Here is a 9,153-nt window from a genome sequence, read left to right on the forward strand (position 1 = left end):
TTAGGATGGTTGAGTGGTCGAAGGTGTTAGGAGTCAAGTTTTGGTCCTTGTGAGAGTGCGTGGGTTGAAATCCCACTTTAGACAACTTAGAAAGGCTTTCTTTTATAAAGTGCTATCTTTTATTAAATTGATTCAACAATTCTATTCAAAAGATGTTTTCCACTACCTTAACGAATGAATTCATTCATATTAGCAGAACCTCTGACCTTGTTGTTAAAGCCCACACGCTCTAACCATTTAAGCTATTTTAGCTAATCATTTGTAAGCCCAAACCTTGTTGTTAATGCCCACACGCTCTAACCAACTGAGCTATTATAGCTAATCATTTATAATAGCTCAAGCCCACCATCAGTAAATATATTCAGCCTTGGCTCGTTACGTATTACTGTCAACTTCACGGTTTTAAAATGCCTCTATTAGGGAGTGGTTTCCACATCCTTATGAGGGATGTTTCTTCCCCTCTCCAACCTATGTTCAATCTCACAATCCATCCACTAACAAATATTGTCCGATTTTGTCCATTACGTATCACCATCAACCAAACAATTCTAAAACGAGTCTACTAGGGCTTCCACATCCTTATAAGGAATGTTTCGTTCCCTTTTCCAATTGCTAAAAAATATTGTCCATTTTTTCCCGTTATATATCGCCGTCAGAATCATTTTAAATCATGCCTACTGGAGAGATGTTTAAAGACTTAAAAGTTATACTTCATTCCCCTCTCCAACGAATGCAGGATTAAAGGGTGTGCGTTCAAATCCCACTTCTGACAACTCAAATAAAGGTAAAATAAAAATACAATCTTATCATTATTGAAATCAATTGAACTCGCTAGAGATTTAAAATGGCCACGACGTGATTTTCCAAGCTTCTACAAACGTTAGTATTGTTCAAGTTTACCCTTACGCCTGAATCTCAAGGACACTTTGATTTTCTGTACTACCTGAGTGCATAGCAAATGATGAGTTGTGAGCCTCTGTCAATATCTCGTTCCTTAATTTCCCCACTGATGTAATACATGGTGAACCTCTGTCAATATCTCGTTCCTTAATTCCCCCACTGCTAGAATACATAGGCTCCTTAATTCCTCAAATACTGGAATACACTGGCGTCCTTGACATAAACATCCATCATCTTAGGATTTAGAGAAACTGTCCACTAGGCCCTCTGTTAACTGACTCATAATTACCTATATTAAAAAAAATCAGCTTCAGAACGGTAAAAAACGTGAAGGTTGGTGTAAAAAATGTCAAATCGAGCCAAATATGTCATTTTTTAGCCTAGAATTCCGAGAAGCTGAGCTGAAGGGGCCGGTGTATGCAGTAGTGACCCTGTCGTTGAGGGACATTGACACGTGAGCAGGTCGTGAAGTGGGTCGAGGCACGGGTCTTGAATGTTCATGCCCCTCTGCCACAATTGTAACATTTGTCGGAGTTACCATCGTTCGCATAGTGACCATATTTGTGACATTTGTAGCACTGAATGTTGGAGTAAATTGATCGGCCCCCTCTTCCTCGACTACGTCCTCTTCCACGCCAATTTTCTTGGCTCCACTATCCCTTCTTCTTATTGTATCCTTCATGACTGCTGCCTTGACCACCATGACCATTTTTACTACTTTCACTGCCACAACCTCTACCTTCAAAATTTTGAGAGTAGAGTACCTTTTCATCTTTGATTGACGCCTTGGTTTGGAGTGCTTGATCGAGTGTTTCCTCCTTCTTCTTCTTACGTTGTTCGTGTGCCTCGAGAGAACCGGCTACCTCATCGACTGTGAACGTCGCTAGGTCATTTGACTCTTCTATCGCGCATACAACATTCTCAATGTTGTTAGTTAATGACCTTAAAATCTTCTCCAAAACCGGCATCTCGACTAATATTTCTCCATGCCGGTTGAGTTGGTTTACCACAGTATGTATGATATGAACCAAGAGACATCAATCATACAATATACTTCAATGAAGATGTGAAGAAAAAGGTTGTCAAAATTATCAAAAAGATGTTTCAATTCATGCTACATTGAAGAAGAATGAAGTTTGATTGTTGTAAATTTTGGGTGGGTTACAATTTAGAGTAATTTAGAGTTATTGTATTTTAAGACTTGTTATTTAATTTCGGTTACATTTACATAATGGCTAATTATGGCCATAAAGTAGGAATGTTACAACTTTTGGAATACCTTTAGTAGTTTCATTTTTTAGGCTATATAAAGCCATGTATGTTGTATTTGTAAGGAAGACTTGGAAGATATATTAAAAGAAGCATTTGTGCTTTTCTTTAGCCAATGGCTAAGTTTCTTTGCAACTCTATGTAGTTTAGGTTGCATGTAGAATCATTCAAGCTCGACATGATCAATCTTGCTTGTGGAGTGATTTGAATCTCAATCAAGTGTTCTTGTCTTGAGATATTTGATCAACAAGAATCATTGAAGCTAGACATGATCGATCTTGCTTCTGGAGTGATTCGAATCTCAAACAAAGTGTTCTTGACTTGAGATATTCGATCAACAAGGTAATCCGAATCTTACTCCCCTTGTAGTGATTCCTTATCTTATCAATGTACATGCATGATGTAGTCAGATACATTTTCTGACTCCTTCATCTTCATGCTCTGCTCTCCAACTTGCCACGAAGAGTTTGGAGACACACTTGCTTGACTCGGTCGATTACTTTGAACACTTTTCCTAAAGTGTCCCACGCTTCTTTTGAAGTAGTTGCATTGGCAAGCTTCTCAAAGGCCGACTCGTCAACGGCTCGGAACAACATGTACAGTGCCCCCTTATCCTTTGATCGCACCTCTTTTAATGTCTTGTTTCGTGTCGCTGTATAACCCATGGTATCTTTTGGTTCTTTTAACCCTTCTTCGACCACCTCCCATGCATCTTGAGAACCGAGAAGAGCTTTCATATGAATGCTCCAATTCTCATATTTTGTCTTCGTTAGTCGTGGTAGCAGGATTTGACCCGTCACATTCGTCATTGGCTTGATACCAATTTGTTAAAGAAAACTCACAAATTTGTGAAATAAATCTCAAACAGACTAACAATAGAAGAAGACAAAGAACACTTTATTTCTATCTCTTTTTCTTTTTTTTTTTAATTTTTTTTTTCTCTACTTTGCTTTACTGTTTTACCCTAGAAATAACAGATGTATTTACCAGGTCTCCTGAAACTAAATATAGACATCAGAATGCCACTGTATTTACTATACGAATGTATTTATAAGTCTTCTAAAACTAAATATAGACATCGGCCACTACTGATGTATTTATAAGGTCTTCTAAAACTAAATATAGACATCAACATTTTCGTAACCTAGACATCAGAACGCCGCCACTACAAAATGTATTTATAAGGTCTTCTAAAACTAAATATAGACATCGACATCAGAATGCCGCCCCTACAAAATGTATTTATAAGGTCTTTTAAAACTAAATATAGACATCAGAATGCAACTGTTTCCTGACCCAGGCATTCTGATATAGACATTAAAATGCAACTGTTTCCTAACCCAGACATCAGAATGCCACTATTTACGTCACTGTTCCTAGACATCAGAATGCCACTATTTACGTCACTGGTCCTAGACATCAGAATGCCACTGTTTCCTAACCCATAAAACGTCATTGTTCCTAGACATCAGAATGCCACGATTTCCTACCCATAAAACCATCAGAATGCCACTATTTACGTCATTGTTCTTAGACATCAGAATGCCACTGTTTCCTAACCCATAAAACGTCACTGTTCCTAGACATCAGAATGCCACTTTTTCCTAACCCATAAAACATCACTATTCCTAGACATCAAAATGTCACTGTTTCCTAACCCATAAAACGTCACTATTCCTAGACATCAGAATGCCACTCTTTCCTAACCCATAAAACGTCACAGTTCCTAGACATCAGAATGTCACTATTTCCTAACCCATAAAACATCACTGTTCCTAGACATCAGAATGCAACTGTTTCCTAACCCATTAAACGTCACTGTTCCTAGACATCAGAATGCCACTGTTTCCTAACCCATAAAACGTCACTGTTCCTAGACATCAGAATGCCACTGTTTCCTAACCCATAAAACGTCACAGTTCCTAGACATCAGAATGCCACTCTTTCCTAACCCATAAAACGTCACAGTTCCTAGACATCAGAATGCCACTCTTTCCTAACCCATAAAACATCACTGTTCCTAGACATCAGAATGCAACTGTTTCCTAACCCATAAAACGTCACTGTTCCTAGACATCAGAATGCCACTGTTTCCTAACCCATAAAACGTCACAGTTCCTACACATCAGAATGGCACTCTTTCCTAACCCATAAAACGTCACTGTTCCTAGACATCAGAATGCCACTCTTTCCTAACCCATAAAACGTTACTGTTCCTAGACATCAGAATGGCACTGTTTCCTAACCCATAAAACGTCACTGTTCCTAGACATCAGAATGCCACTCTTTCCTAACCCATAAAACGTTACTGTTCCTAGACATCAGAATGGCACTGTTTCCTAACCCATAAAACGTCACTGTTCCTAGACATCAGAATGCCACTGTTTCCTAACCCATAAAACGTCACTGTTCCTAGACATCAGAATGCCACTCTTTCCTAACCCATAAAACGTTACTGTTCCTAGACATCAGAATGGCACTGTTTCCTAACCCATAAAACGTCACTGTTCCTAGACATCAGAATGGCACTGTTTCCAAACCCATACAACATCACTATTCCTATACATCAAAATGCCACTCTTTCCTAACCCATAAAACGTCACTGGTTCTAGACATCATTATGCAACTGTTTCCTAACCCATAAAACGTCACTGTTCGTAGACATTAGAATGCCACTGTTTCCTAACCCATAAAACGTCACTGTTCCTAGACATCAGAATGCCACTGTTTCCTAACCCATAAAACGTCACAGTTTCTAGACATCAGAATGCCACTCTTTCCTAACCCATAAAACATCACAGTTCCTAGACATCAGAATGCAACTGTTTCCTAACCCATCAAACGTCACTGTTCCTAGACATCAGAATGCCACTTTTTCCTAACCCATAAAACGTCACTGTTCCTAGACATCAGAATGCCACTCTTTCCTAACCCATAAAACGTTACTGTTCCTAGACATCAGAATGGCACTGTTTCCTAACCCATAAAACGTCACAGTTCCTAGACATCAGAATGCCACTCTTTCCTAACCCATAAAACGTCACTGTTCCTAGACATCAGAATGCAACTGTTTCCTAACCCATAAAACGTCACTGTTCCTAGACATTAGAATGCAACTGTTTCCTAACCCATAAAACGTCACAGTTCCTAGACATCAGAATGCCACTTTTTCCTAACCCATAAAACGTCACAGCTCGTATTATTTTCTCGTATGTTTTTCCTTAGCGACATTGTCTTCTTTTTATAAAAATAGAGTAAACATAAATAATTTGATTTTTTTTTTTACTTCGGTAATGTTACCTAGAATATTCAAATAAACTTTTTAAAAATATGTATGGGAAAAACTTATTAAATAAGTATCTTTTTAACGTTAAATTTGTTTCAAAATAACCTTTCTGTGAAATCTAGTATAGTAGGATAGGAATGAGTGAAGAAGAATGGTTGAATAATTGTACAAATGATCTAATAATTTAATTAATTTTAATGCGTTGAAACCCTATCAAATATAGAACTAAAAACAAAGACACAATATTATTCGTTTCAAAGTTCATATATTAATGACACAAATCTTTACAAATTTGTGGTCCCATGGTCTAGTGGTTAGGACATTGGACTTTGAATCTAGTAACCCGAGTTCAAATTTCGGTGGGACCTTTTTTTTTTTAAAGATGTTTGTGCACAAATAGTAAGAGGAAGCTTTGAGGTTGTACGAGGCAAAGTGGTCAATGATTGGATACTTCGGTGGGACCTTTTTTTTTTTTAAAGATGTTTATGCACAAATAGTAAGAGGAAGCTTTGAGGTTGTACGAGGCAAAGTGGTCAATGATTGGATACTTCGGTGGGACCTTTTTTTTTTTTAAAGATGTTTATGCACAAATAGTAAGAGGAAGCTTTGAGGTTGTACGAGGCAAAGTGGTCAATGATTGGATACTTCGGTGGGACCTTTTTTTTTTTTAAAGATGTTTATGCACAAATAGTAAGAGGAAGCTTTGAGGTTGTACGAGGCAAAGTGGTCAATGATTGGATACTTCGGTGGGACCTTTTTTTTTTTTAAAGATGTTTATGCACAAATAGTAAGAGGAAGCTTTGAGGTTGTACGAGGCAAAGTGGTCAATGATTGGATACTTCGGTGGGACCTTTTTTTTTTTTAAAGATGTTTATGCACAAATAGTAAGAGGAAGCTTTGAGGTTGTACGAGGCAAAGTGGTCAATGATTGGATACTTCGGTGGGACCTTTTTTTTTTTTAAAGATGTTTATGCACAAATAGTAAGAGGAAGCTTTGAGGTTGTACGAGGCAAAGTGGTCAATGATTGGATACTTCGGTGGGACCTTTTTTTTTTTTAAAGATGTTTATGCACAAATAGTAAGAGGAAGCTTTGAGGTTGTACGAGGCAAAGTGGTCAATGATTGGATACTTCGGTGGGACCTTTTTTTTTTTTAAAGATGTTTATGCACAAATAGTAAGAGGAAGCTTTGAGGTTGTACGAGGCAAAGTGGTCAATGATTGGATACTTCGGTGGGACCTTTTTTTTTTTTAAAGATGTTTATGCACAAATAGTAAGAGGAAGCTTTGAGGTTGTACGAGGCAAAGTGGTCAATGATTGGATACTTCGGTGGGACCTTTTTTTTTTTTAAAGATGTTTATGCACAAATAGTAAGAGGAAGCTTTGAGGTTGTACGAGGCAAAGTGGTCAATGATTGGATACTTTAGCAAGATTTGGAGTCTGTGTGACTTAAAAGATAAAGTAATACATATAGACTAATCAAGTCATGATCTAGTTAAAGGAAGAAACTAAATCACCTGTAAGAAATTAGGAAGGTTTGAATTCATGTTGAATGTTATATCTAAGTTATTCCAACATTAATACCAACACGAGATCTGAGTTAGAATGATGTTGTTGGGCTCACTAATTTCCCATAGCTTAAGTAATTTTTATGAATCAGATCTGAGTTAGAATGATGTTGTTGGGCTCACTAATTTCCCATAGCTTAAGTAATTTTTATGAATCAGATATTGAACAAAATGATGTTGTTGGGCTCACTAATTTCCCATAGCTTAAGTAATTTTTATGAATCAGATATTGAACAAGGTTTCTAGACTTGGCTCACTAATTTCCCATAGCTTAAGTAATTTTTATGAATCAGATATTGAACAAGGTTTCTAGACTTGTTTTACTAATTTCCCATAGCTTAAGTAATTTTTATGAATCAGATATTGAACAAGGTTTCTAGACTTGTTTTGTAATATTGTTCATATCGATTAGGAGGCTAATCAGAGACAAAAAAGATAACAAGATGAGCCCTTAAGCCAACTTGATACCTCTATTCAAAGAGGGTGGATTGTGAGATCCCACAACAGTTGGAGAGGGAAACATTGTTTATAAGGGTGTGGAAATTTCTCTATGCGTTTTAAAAGCGTAAGGTAATCCCAAGAATCAAAAGAAGATAATACCTGCATGGGCCAATTTCATTAATTCTCAATAATGATATATTTAATGATACTAGAAGATAATCACTTATAGTTTTAAGTTTATTAGGCATAAAATTATGTAAGCGAAACTCGATTGACTGAATGAGGAGCTACCGATCTACAATGTGCATAAAGCCTATGGCCTATTAGCTTAGTTGGTTAGAACGTCATGCTAATAATGTGAAGGTCATTGGTTTGACACTTGCATGGGCCAATTTCATTTCTTCTTAATAATATCTTTTCATGATACGGGGTTACAACATTACGAACTTTAAAGATAATGACTTAAAGTTTTAAGTTTATTATGCATAAAATTATGTAACCTAAACTCGATTGACTAAATTAGGAACTATTGATCTACAATGTGCATAAAACCTATGGCCTATTACCTTAGTTGGTTAGAGCATCGTGCTAATAACACGAAGGTAGTAGGTTCGACACTTGCATGGGCCAATTTCATTAATTTTTAATAATATCTTTTCATGATATGAGTTAAAACACTGTGAACTTTTTTTTAAAGTTTATTATGCATAAAGTTATGTAAACGAAACTCGATTGACTTATTTAGGAGCCAACGATCTATAATGTGCATAAAACCTATTAGCTCAGTTGGTTAATTATTGTGTTAATAATGTGAAGGTTGTAGGTTTGACACTCACATAGGCCAAATTTCATTAATTCATAATAATATCTTTTCATGATATGGGGTTACAACACTACGAACTTTAAAGATAACGACTTGAAGTTTTAATTTTATTATGCATAAAATTATGTAACCTAAACTCGATTGACTCAATTAGGAACTATTGATCTACAATGTGCATAAAACCTATGGCCTATTAGCTCAGTTGGTTAGAGTGTCGTGCTAATAACGCGAAGGTCGCAGGTTCGACACCTGCATGGGCCAATTTCATTAATTTTTAATGATATCTTTTCATGATACGAGTTAAAAAGACGGATCTGAGCCAATATGTTCTCAAGGATGACATTGGTGGATTTCTGAGAGTCCATTCAGGAACAAGAAGGATCTGAGCCGTTCGATATGAAGGAGGTAAATGACTTTCACACCTTTTTCTTTAGATCTGAACCGTTCGATATGTTCTTCTATGAAGCATGAAACTCTGGATTTCTGAGAGTCCTTTAAGGAACAAGAAGGAGGTAAATGAACTGACTTTGAAGGCAAAATTCATCAATGCAAAGGTCAGTAGAGAAAATTTTCCGGCAAGCCATATGTCGACTTGCGGGAGGGAAAGCGCGTCAGATAGCCTGAGGGACACGTATTGACGATTAGGTGGAAAAATGCTTCAGGCACGTTGTAAAGTGACGCGTCTCCACTCGATATGCGACACGCAGTAGCTCTTCCGACCCACGCCCACGTCTAACCCTGTTTGACCCGATCCGCATGGTGCCACGCTTCAATGTAAAGAATTTAACTTCCTAGCGCGCACCTCCGGTTTTAAACCCACGACTCATCAGCAACTGACCTCTCTTTCTTCACAACTTCTTCAATTCT

The 9,153-nt window shown here is 37.2% G+C and overlaps 2 non-coding genes across 2 annotated transcripts; both read left to right on the top strand.

Moving 5' to 3' along the window:
• The first annotated feature begins 5,751 nt into the window (after window positions 1-5,751).
• TRNAQ-UUG lies at window positions 5,752-5,823 on the top strand. The gene has a single exon. It is a non-coding gene; the product is annotated as a tRNA-Gln (tRNA).
• Window positions 5,824-8,473: 2,650 nt separating this feature from the next.
• Window positions 8,474-8,547, top strand: TRNAI-AAU. Its single transcript has one exon. It is a non-coding gene; the product is annotated as a tRNA-Ile (tRNA).
• Window positions 8,548-9,153: the final 606 nt, after the last annotated feature.

The sequence above is a fragment of the Cucurbita moschata genome, unplaced genomic scaffold (assembly GCF_002738365.1).
Source record: "Cucurbita moschata cultivar Rifu unplaced genomic scaffold, Cmos_1.0 Cmo_Scf00046, whole genome shotgun sequence".
Lineage (NCBI taxonomy): Eukaryota > Viridiplantae > Streptophyta > Magnoliopsida > Cucurbitales > Cucurbitaceae > Cucurbita > Cucurbita moschata.